This window comes from Macrotis lagotis, chromosome 3 (assembly GCF_037893015.1).
Source record: "Macrotis lagotis isolate mMagLag1 chromosome 3, bilby.v1.9.chrom.fasta, whole genome shotgun sequence".
NCBI lineage: Eukaryota > Metazoa > Chordata > Mammalia > Peramelemorphia > Peramelidae > Macrotis > Macrotis lagotis.
Window position 1 is genome coordinate 247,535,041 of NC_133660.1, and position 12,019 is coordinate 247,547,059.

A 12,019-nucleotide genomic window follows, 5' to 3' on the forward strand; every position below is an offset into this window, starting at 1 on the left:
AACTAGATGGCACAGTGGATAGAGCACCTGGGAATCAGGAGGGCGCGACTTTGAATCTGGCCCCAGATACTTGGCACTTACTCACTCTGTGACTTTGGGCTTGCCTCACATTCAGGGCCATCTCCAGTCATCCTGATTCATATGTGGACCACGACTGGTAAACTCTGATTACATCTAGGACCATATCCTGTAGTCCTGATTCATATCAGCCCACTGTATCCAGAAGCTTCCTCCAGATTGCCCTGCAACCAGGGCCATCTCCAGTCATCCCGATTCCTATCTGTCTACTGGTCCCAGATGGGTTATCCCTGATTCCCTCCAGGGTTATCTCCAGTCATCCTGATTCATCTGGCCACTGGATTTAGATGGGCTAACTCTGATTCCATCCAGGGTCCTCTCTAGTCTTACTGATTCATATCTGGCCACCGGACCCAGATGAGTAAGTCTGATTCCATCCAGGGTCCTCTCTAGTCTTACTGATTCATATCTGGCCACCGGACCCAGATGAGTAAGTCTGATTCCATCCAGGGTCATCTCCAGTGGTCCTGATTCATATCTGGCCACTGAACCCAGATGGGTTAACTCTGATTCCATCCAAGGTCATCTCTAGTCTTACTGATTCATATCTGACCACTGGGCCCAGATGGGTTAACCCTAATTCCATCCAGGGTCATTTCTAGTCTTCCTGATTCATAACTGGCCACTAGACCCAGATGGGTTAACTCAGATAGCCTTGCATCTAGGGCCATTCCTAGTCATCCTAATTCATATCTGACCACTGGTCCCAAAGGGTGAAACCTGATTCCATTCAGGGTCATCTCTAGTCTTACTGATTCATATCTGGCCACTGGTCCCAGATGGGTTAACCCTGATTCCATCCAGGGTTATCTACAGTCATATTGATTCATATTTGGCCAGTGAATCAGAAAGTTTTAGAGAGAAAGTGAGGCTGGTCGACTTAACCCAACACCCCTTCATGCATTACCTCCTTGATGTCATTGGTCCTCTTCAAGAACAAAGGACAAAGGGGGCAGCTAGGTGGCACAGTGAATAGAGCACTGGCCTTGGAGTCAGGAGTACCTGGTTCAAATCCAACCTCAGCCACTTAATAATTACCTAGCTGTATGGCCTTGGGCAAGCCACTTAACCCCATTGCCTTTAAAAATCTAAAATAAATAAATAATAACAAAATAGCAAAGGATAAACATCATCAACACCTATGTCTATTTAACTCCTCTGTATTGAATAATGCATAACCTTTGGTATTCTTGAATTATGGTGGAACAATTATTGGAGGAATTTCCTTGTAATGGATTGAAAAAAGACTGAATTTTGGTTCTTTAGGGATGGTCTACCTTGCATTTATATGTATTATTCTGGCCATATTGGCCTGATTCTCATTTAAAATTGAAAGGGACCTCACAGACCATTTAATAGTTGCCCCAAATTATGCTAGGATTAACTCAGATGAAGAAACTGATCTCCAGAGTAGTTAAGTGACTTTTTCAAGCTTCCCCTGGTTGACAGAAGCAAGCCAGATCCTCAGACCCAAGAGCTCATGCTCTTTCCACTTCACACAGATAGCCTCACTAAAATCCCAGAAGCAATGGCTTCAGTAATTGTAGTGATGTAATAGAATGCAAAATCCTCTGGGGAAGAGGCTTGGGGAGAGAGAGAGAGAGACTATGATTTCAGAGAGTGATGATGGGTGTTGAAAGGCACTAAAAAACATTACAAAGCAGAGCCATTTCTGGAGAATTCAAACCAGGAGCAAAATTCACTAGCTTTTCAGCTACAAAGAAAGGAATCACATGGCACTCACCCATAACACCAATGAAAAAATCTATTCAGAGATAATGTGAATAATAAGATGGAGATTAAACGTGTTGTTTTGTGCAATATCTAATCTCAAAACAAAACAAAAGAGGAATAACTAATGGGGAGAAAAATCATCCAAATAAATATTTGTTCAATCATCCTATCTGTCCATCTATCATTTATCTATACCCTTGTTGGCTCTTCAGATCTAATTATTAGTTTCTTTCTCAAAAGGGCTCATCAGTAAATAAATAAGAATATGTTTAATTTTCTGTGGGTAGAAGGAAATTCTATTATCTTTCATTTTGAAATGCAAATAAAGGTTCTGACATCTTTTCACTTAATGACAGTTTTTCTCAAGGTATAGATGCAGAATATTGTTATAAACCCAGTAAAGACTTGTCCTGTGTGCAGAGTTAGTTGGAATCTTGTGAGTGACCTCATTTATGCTATCTTCTGCAAGCGGAAAATCTAGAGGATGCCACCATCTCAGAGAAATTCTTTTTCTATCAGAATTGGAAGGACATCTTGCATGGTAGCTAGCACTTCTGATTATCACTTTTCTTTTCTTTTTTTTTTTTTTGGTGGCTTGGTGTTGTTGAGGTGAATAGAGAGCCTAATTAGAACTCATGTTCTAATCAGACTTCATAAACTTTACTAGCTGTGTAACTAGGCAAGTCATTTAAAGACATAAACAATAATATTATTAGTTTATATTTATATAGTATTTATCAGTTCTTAACAACTGTCATCTCATTTTATCCCCAATACAAATCTGGGAGATAGGTTCTATTATTATCCTTATTTAATAGAGGAGGAAACTGAGGTAAGCAAGATTAAATGACTTACTCACAAAACTAGTACATGTCTTGGGCTGGTTTTGAACTCAAACCTTCCTGATTCCAGGTCTAGTGCCAATAACATTTTTTTCTACCTCACTTGTAAAATGGAACCGTTAGTAACGTCATAGATCGTTGAGAGGATCAAATAACATAATCTTTGTCCAGTACTATGCAAATCTTGAAGTGTTATGAAAATACTGTTTTTAATGGATTGTTTCATATTGAACAGAGGGTCAACAAAGTTACCTTCGTTCTTATATTTTTCAAAGAATCTTGTGTAATATTATTATGTCTGGGAAACTTCTTATTGGTTCTTTAATGTAACATGCTGTTGTTGTATTAAATCAAATCTCTGTTTTTATTAGCAGACCTCAACCATTCAGGTCTGAAAGCTGTAAATCTTTTACTAAAGATTTGATCTGCTTTGTGGAAAAAAAAAGGAAGTTTTTTCTCAGTTTCTCATCAAGGATGCCCTACAGATTGATAAATCACTCTCAAGATAATGTTGTAAAATGTAGGCATATTGAGCCAATAGAGAATCATCCTTTAAATAATGTGTTTTCCCTAACCTATTGTTTATTTATCTCTTTCAGATATATTGGGAATGAATCTCTCAGTCCTTCAAAATTTTATCACCTCAAGGACATACTTCTATGCATTTCAATCTGGTCCAATTACTATTTCCATTTTTAATTTATTTTGACTTTCTCATTTGCCACATTAGGATATGTGACATTAGAATTTAAATATGAGGTTGCAGTCATTGATGTTGAAAAGAGTTTGTTATAAACTCCTATCCAGGGCTTTCCTTTTTTTTCATCTCTGTTATTTTTCTGTTTTGTCTTAAATGCTCTTGGAATAATTTGGTTCAGATGAGTCTCTTGCCAAGTTTTCTTTAAATTTGATTTTTCCTTCTGGGAGCCTCTCAATTCTTCTTACTTCTAGTGCTTTCTATTTGTCAAATTTTTTCCTGTGTATTTTATACATAGCTTACTATAAACATATACATCCATATAAATATTATATATATATATATATATATACATATATTCTTGGTACATAATAGGAATGCTCATTGATTGATTATATAAGATGACACTTCTCATTTACTTCTACCATTCTCTTCTATAATATCTTATAAACAAGTTTATTCTTTAAATAAATCTTTCCCTTGGCTTCCATATCTCATTACCTATCAAGAAGATTGCTTTGGCTGGACAAAGGGTGACCTATATTCATTTGGTCTCCTTATTGTGACTGGTTTGTATTGATTAAACTTCCTTTGGAAATGGTACTATTAGTCTGAGGCATTGTCTATTCTTTTGTCAACTTCCAGTAATTTTGGAAAAGAATTCAGAAGCTAATTTAAATAGTTCATGTTAGTATTTTTCCTTATTTTTTTCCCTTCTAATCCAGGGATAGGGAATGTTTAGCTCACATGTCATATAAGACCAGAGAAATCATTTGCCAAGGCAGCTATAGGCAGGACTCAAGATTCAATAAATATAGGGTGAATTAATTGAATGGTTGGCCAAATATAGCAGGCTAATTTTTAAGTTGATAATTTTGTCAGACCTTCAAATGATGTTATAAATAACCAAATGGTCCTTGGCAGAAAAAAAAGTTCCCACCTATCTTCAAATCTGATCTTCATCTTTACTCTCACAGATTGGTAGTCTGATTATATACCCAGCTGATTCAGTAAGAGGTAAGTGGAGCAATGGGCAAAGTTCCAGACCTGGAATCAACATGCTCTGAGTTCAAAATCTAACCTTAAACATTAGCTGTGTTACCTCAGGCAAGTCACTTAGTCTGTTTGCCTCAGTATCCTTAACTGTGAAATGGGAATGATACCAACAGCTCTTACCCATGTTATTGTGAGGATGAAATCAGATATTTGTAAAGCGTTACATAGCACATAGTAAATATTATATAAATGCTAAATGTTATTATTAATTATCATCATTAGTAAATTCTGTATAAATGGTAATTATGGTCATTATAATTATTATTACTAATGCACTCTCAAATCAGTAATCAGTCATTTCTTCTTCATTTCCTAATCCATTTTTATGATATTATTTGGTCCTCATTGTATCCAATCACCTTTCCTATTCTCTACCCAGAAACTTATATGTTTTATTATTAGCAGTATACAAGATAAAATAGTAAGAAATACTCTAAAAATGATTCATGGAGCAAAAGTTATATTTATCAAGATATTGTAGCATGATATTATTACTACCATCATTCAAATAATGAAGATAGTAAAAATAAAGTTCTTTATCTTTTAGAAGGAAAATATGGCTACTAGAAGGTCATTTTAAAAAAGATATTATTACAGAATTATAGAAGGGCAGCTAGGTGGTAAAGTGGATGGCTCAAGTCAGGAAGTTTAAATCCAACTTCAAACACTAACCAGCTATGTGACTCTGGGGAGGTCACTTAACCTGTTTGCTTCAGTTTCCTTATCTGTAAAATGAGAAGGAAATGGCAAACCACTCCAGTACATTTGCCAAGAAAACTTCAAATAGAATCATGAAGAGTTGGACACGACTGAAAAACAACTAAACAACAGCATTATATGGAAAGGATCCAAAGTAACTGCATGAAAATTATACTCAAAAGCCAGGAAAAGCTTTGAAGATATTCCCAATGCAGTGATTTAGGAAGCAGAAAAGGACCCTGAGAAAAAGTCTAGCCAAATAGTCTCTTGTTTTATCTACCTTTTGGAACAGGGAAACTAAGGTCCAAGCTGTAGACTAGGCGTTTTGAAGGGACTGAAGAATAAGATCCATTGTTATCTAGAGAAGCTTCATAAGGCTTCATGTAGGAAGTAGATAGAATCTTGAATGATAAGAAGTATTTATTAGAATGATGTATAGCCACTATAGTCCTAAGAAGATTCATCTGTTCCTTTATGGGAAAAGCTGCTTATTAATTTATTCATACAGAATAGTCTCTTGAGTTCCAAGTTTATTTCAAAGGCACTTTATAATTTCAGATGCTCAAGTGTTGTGAAAGGTAAACATTCTTTGCTTTTATTTGGGAGGAAACGAGACCTAATAGAAAGAGATAAGGGTTCAGATCTCATTTCAGGTATACTAGCTTTATGAACATTGGCAAATCACTTGTCTCAATTTTCTTCCCTTTAGAATGGACCTAAATAATATACAAAATAAGCATCTACTTGATTATTTGAGATTCAAATGAGAATACAGGTCAGGTTTTAAGTTATTATTTTGCATTTTTGTAGCTCATAACACTTAAAGCTTAATAATAATAGTAAATAGTGGTCAATCATACAGTGCCTTAACAACGGCAAAACACTTTAAAAATAATAATTCTTTTGATCCCCAAAACAATTCTGTTACATAGGTACTATTATTACCTCCATTTTTACAGGGGAAGAAACTAAGGCATTCAGAGGTGGTAACATGAATAGATAATAAATTTCTGAGGCTGGATTTAAACTCAGGTTTTCCTGACTCTGTGTTAGATTGGGAGCTTGAGAATCTGGATTCAAAAGGATCTTTCCTCCTTACAATTGTTTCACCTTAGGTGAGTTATTTTAACTCCCTAGATCTCAATTTCCTTATCTATTAAATAAATGATAGGATAGAAATTAATTTCTAAGGTTTTTTTCTGGTTCTATCTAATTATACCATTTTTAGATCAGGAGATAGGACAAGGATATAGGAAATAGCTAGAAGGTTCCAAGTCAAAGCTAGCAAAGATACTTCATGTCACCTTAAGGACACTTGGGCTTTGTCATCCACATTACAAATGGATCTGTTATCTCTGCCAGTCAGAGAGGTAATTCCTTAAAAAGCAAGGGCTGCCTTCTTTTTCTATCTTCAGTGCTTAGCAGATGAGGCTTATTAAATGCTCTTATGTTCATTCATTCATTCATAACAACATAATGCACCTCAGTATCTACTCAAGAAATGTCAGAGGATCATAAAATATTAGATTTTAGAGATGAAAGATATTTAAGAATACTTCTGAGTTCATCATCTGTATTTAAAGAAAATTAACTGAAGAGATAGAAAAGATTAAGTCAGACCTAGGCAGAAAGTTTTTTTCTCAAAAAAGAAGATATTTCATAGCTAATTTCTTAATCTAATAATTCAGTTAACCCAAGGTGAGATGGGGAAAGAAAAAAGAAGGAAGTGGTCAAAGCTTCTTTTTTTGGAAAATGTAAGTATGCACAATCAAATCACACACCTACAGGCTAGATTGCTTTAGATGGAATTAACTCCAAGGATCTTTCCAAATTCTTTGGTTTTACTGGTATCATTGAATCAAGTGTTGCTTGAAATAAATGAACCACTGGCTGAGTTCAGAGAGCCTTTGGAGTATTTAGGGAGCATTCATTTTGATCTTATTTGACATAATGGCATTTTATGATGCCCAAGGGATTCACTAGAGTTTTATTCAACTCAGAACCATTGGTACAATGTTAGAATAATTGTAAATGCAACAAAATGATTATGGAAACAAGAAAATTCTTTTTAGAAGAGGGATTACATGGGAGTCACTGAGTTCATTCTTTACTTTTTTTTTTAAGGTTTTTTGCAAGGCAATGGGGTTAAATGGCTTGCCCAAGGCCACACAGCTAGGTAATTATTAAGTGTCTGAGGCCAGATTTGAACTCAGGTACTCCTGACTCCAGGGCTGGTGCTCTATCCACTGCACCACCTAGCCGCCCCTGAGTTCTTTATTCTTTAAAGAGAGCTTTTAAAATGTACCTTAAGTCCCTATAACTTCCAAGACAAATTTTAGCTAATGATTCATTTGTTTCCAGCAATCTTTAATGAAACAACCCCATGAATCAATTGAGCTGATCATGAAATCATGAGTCATTTTCCTTTGAAGGAATAGTTTTGAGATAGTTTTGGAGATACAAGAACTGATGAATGTAATGCATGGAAGGGAAGCAAGGAACCATAATTTGTGGAATATTGAAGACTGTCTTTGATGAAACTGGATGACTGAAATCCTTGAGACCCTTGCTTCAGTCACTCTTTCATATCTGTAAGCCAATGCTTCCCAGTTCCCCACTGCAGAACCTCATGTGGCTTGGCCAACCTTGGCAACAAACCACTTATTATAGCTCCAGGGCTATACTTCTTATTTCCAATGGTTATTAGATCTATCACTGCACTACCATCAAAACCTCTCTGTACTGTTTCTTATCCCCTTAAAGAGTTTCAAGGTAACTGTTTAGAAAGGAGATCAAATGCTAGAGAGCTAAAGTGGTTTTGATGCTCATTTGTTCTTTGTGGTAACTGTTTTACACTGGTTGCACTTGGAAAGTGTTCCCTCTAGAGATATTTACATTAAAAAAATAAGTTGTAGAGAATATCTTAATCAATAAGAATTAATTTAGAATGTTGGCATTTTAGGTTCTACAAATTAGGACAGTAAAGGAGATATTTTTAGCTGTGGAAAAGAAGGACTTTCAGCAGTGGCCTAAGTCACACCAAATTACTGGTTGCATAGTGGGTAAGATCAATCTTGAATGTTAGCATTTCTTCAGGCACAGATCTGGACAGGAAAAACCCTTATGGATTAATAAACTCCAATGCCCTCATTTTACATATGGGAAAACTCAGAGCCAAAAGAGTGAAGTGATTTATCCAAGGTCATATAGCTTGTTAGTAGCATGGTTAGGACCTATATATAGCCTCATAACTAGCAATAGACAAGCAAATCCTTCCTCTTCCCCATTCCACTCTGGCTGAGTGAAAGCATAATGAATTTCCTCGTTTTTTCCATCCCTCAGCTAGTTTATCTGTGGAATGTCACCTGCTTAATGTATGTGTGAGCATATTCTCCTGCATCATCAAGAGTCTGATTTCCCTTGGTCACGGCCAACATTCAGAATGATTAAGTAACAAAGCTACATTTTTTTAAAAAGTGTCAAACACAATGGAAAAAAGAAAGTTATGAGAGAGAAAGTTGGCAAGAACCTCTCACATGGGCTTCATTCTCACTGGCCCTGGGAATTCTTCCATTTCAACGACTGCATTTGAGTTAGGGAAACAGGCTACCATTAAGACTGCTCCTGTTGCTGCCCTGGCTGTTCTGTCTGGAGTGGCCAGGGTGCTATCCATCAAAGGCACACCTTACAAAGTAGGAAGAAAACCAATTCTTGTTGACAAAATTATGGGAAAATTGACCTGCCATTGAACAAGACTCTCTCTTTTTCCCCACACGGGCTTTTAAATAGCCAACAGCTGATGAAGGAATATGAGGAATTACTGAAGTAGAATATTGGTCATGGACCTGGTCCCAACCATATTCCACTACCATTGAAAAGACCACAGTCTAAAACATAAGACACAAACTAAGAAGATATGAAAACCTTTTGGGCTATTTTTAAGGCTGTCTCACTGTTTTATGTACTGCACCCTCAGATTTTCTAACTTCATATCAGAGAAAACAACAAAGTAGATCGCAAACTGATTGAAATCCTACTTCCTCTGTCTTTCTTTATAGATGAGGAAACTAAAGGGTTAGATGACCTAACTAAGGTCACAAAGTCAATAAGGTAAAAAACTGAGGTTTAACCCAAGTCCTCTGAAACCCAAGTCCTATCTACCATTCAATTTCATGTATAATCTTCTTTATTGTCTTGTGTTATGGAAATGCTTGTTTTGTTCCATGAACTGAAAACTAAATACAATCTAAAATAAACACAACCAGTAACAACTAATGTTTGTTCTTTATTCTTGAAGAATACCATGACATCGGGGAGGTGAAGTCATGACAAACACGTGAGTTGGATTTGAGTGAGGGGGTGCTGGGCTAAGTCACTAACTTCATTTTCTTCTCTAGAGCCATCTGGGTCTGTGGAGCACATTGCTGTACATATTGGCCTGGAAAACTATAATTTGTAACCCCATTGTCCAAAGGCAAGTCCCTTATGGAGATGCTGCCAGGCAACTGCCTGTCCAGGTTCTGTAGCCCCACTCTATCCCATTCTACCCCCAGCAGCCACAGCTGCTAAACATCCAAAAAGGAATGTTGATGATGCACAGGGTCCTTGAAGGGATAGAAGCTGCTGAGGTTTTAACAATGAAAATGTCACTAAAGAACAGGCATTACCATCTGTCTTGCTGCTTCCTCCTAAGGACCCTGGGGCAATTCCTTCTGCTCTGTTGCTGAAATCTCATATATATTTAACACATACATACATATGTATGTACATTTACACATGTATATTTATTATATATACATGCATATATTGTATTGTATATGTTATATACACATGCATATATGTATGTGTGTATATTTACATATGCATATATGTAGTTTCCTCTTATTAGAATGTGCAGACTTCCATGCTGTTCTGTGCTGTTAACATAATAGAGCTTAAAATGCTTTCTCAACCAGCCAGCCAGCTAGCCAGCCAGCCAGACAGACAGACAGCCATCCATCTATCCATCCATCCATCCATCCATCCATCCATCCATCCATCCATCCATCCATCAATCCATCAATCCAGTCATTTGAATGTAGAATATATTCTGGAATTCTAAAAAAAAAATCACATCTATTTAACAGAGCAAGTGAGAACACTAGCACTAGAAAGAAAATAGGTTGGATCTATAGAGATGAGACCAGTTAGGTATGGCTACCATAACCCTATTGCAACCACCTGAACACTGAACAGATAGAAAAATACAAGCATGTGTGGTCTTTGAAAGCCACAGTCTTCGCACGATGTTATCTTGAGGACAGGAATGTCAACTGGACCAGGACTGTGTAGGTACAGACAAGTTAGGGAAAAAGTAGCAACTGCATTGCAGTTTGGAACTGTTCTCATTAGCTGACACGTTCCTGTCTCATAAAATCAGTAGTCTATCAGCGAGAAAAGCAAGCCCACACATACGCCAGGACTTGGTCTTGCCTCTATCTGTACTTTTTCAAAGCAGGTTATTGTTGTTTTGTTATCTATTGGTTTAAAAACAATTGAGTCCCAAATTCTCTCTTTTCTTTCTGCTCCTTCTCCATAGTTTGTGAAGGCAAGCGATATGATATCAATCATACATGTAAAGTCATGCAAAACATTTTTGCATATTAGCCATATTGGGGGGAAAAGGTCAAGAAACAATAGACAGGGTGGCTAGGTGGCTCAGTGGATAGAATACCGGCCCTGGAGTCAGGGGTACCTGAGTTCAAATCCAGTCTCAGACACTTAATAATTACCTAGCTGTGTGGCCTTGGGCGAGCCACTTAACCCCATTGCCTTGCAAAAACCTAAAAAAAAACCCCCAAAACAAAACAAGAAACAATAGACAAAGGAAATGAAAAAATGTGTACTTCAGTCTCCATTGAGTTCATCAGTTTTCTGGCTGAAAATGAATAGTATTTTTCATCATGGGTCCTTTAAAATTGTCTTGGATCATTATCTGATCAGAGTAGCTAAGTCTTTCACAGCTGATTATCAGATAATATTGTTGCTACTATTTACAGTGTTTTCCTGATTTTGCCCACTTCGCTTTGCATCGGTTCATATGAGTCTTCCCAGGATTTTCTGAAACCATCCTGATCATCATTTCTTGCAACATAATATGATTTCATCACAATCTTACACCACAATTTTTTTCAGTCATTTCCCAATTGATGGACATTCCTTCAATATCTAATTCTTAAAGCAAGTTATTATTGAATAAAATCTTATCTACAGTTGGAAAGTGACTGAAAGGATAATCTGTTCAACAGTCAGAAAAGGGTCTTATTTTCTGTAGGTCTTCTGCAGGGTGACTATTAGGGAAAGTTTATCCACTATGATAAATGCCAGTCACTGTTCAGATGTGAATGACATAGATTAAATGAAGCATTTGAGTTTGTCTTTAAAGCATGGTTTAGAATTAAATATATTAAGAAAAAGAGAGGAGACATTTCAAATATAGGAAATAATAAGAAAAGTCTGGAAGGAGAAAATCTAAGTGTATATTTTAGAGTCGGTACAGTACTGTTTGGCTATAGGAACACAGATTAGAATGAAAAGGAGAAATGTAAATTAAGGTGAAAAGGCATCAGGCTGTGGAGAGACTTGAATGGAGAATGCAAAGAAGAATGAGCTTGACTCAATAGATAATTGGGACCAACTGAAGGTTTTTGAGCACAGGAGCATAGGGAAGGGATGTCTAGGTTATGTCTTATAGTCAGTTGGAGATTCAGGTCTGAAATTAGTGTCTAGGAATAGCTGACATAGTTTTATTATTCTCACTACCTTAATGAATCATAAAAAATGAAACAGATACCAGGATATTTATAGCAACATTTTTATGTCTATCAGCCTAGCTAAATGAGTTGTCCTTACTATACAAGAATAATGTTAACCA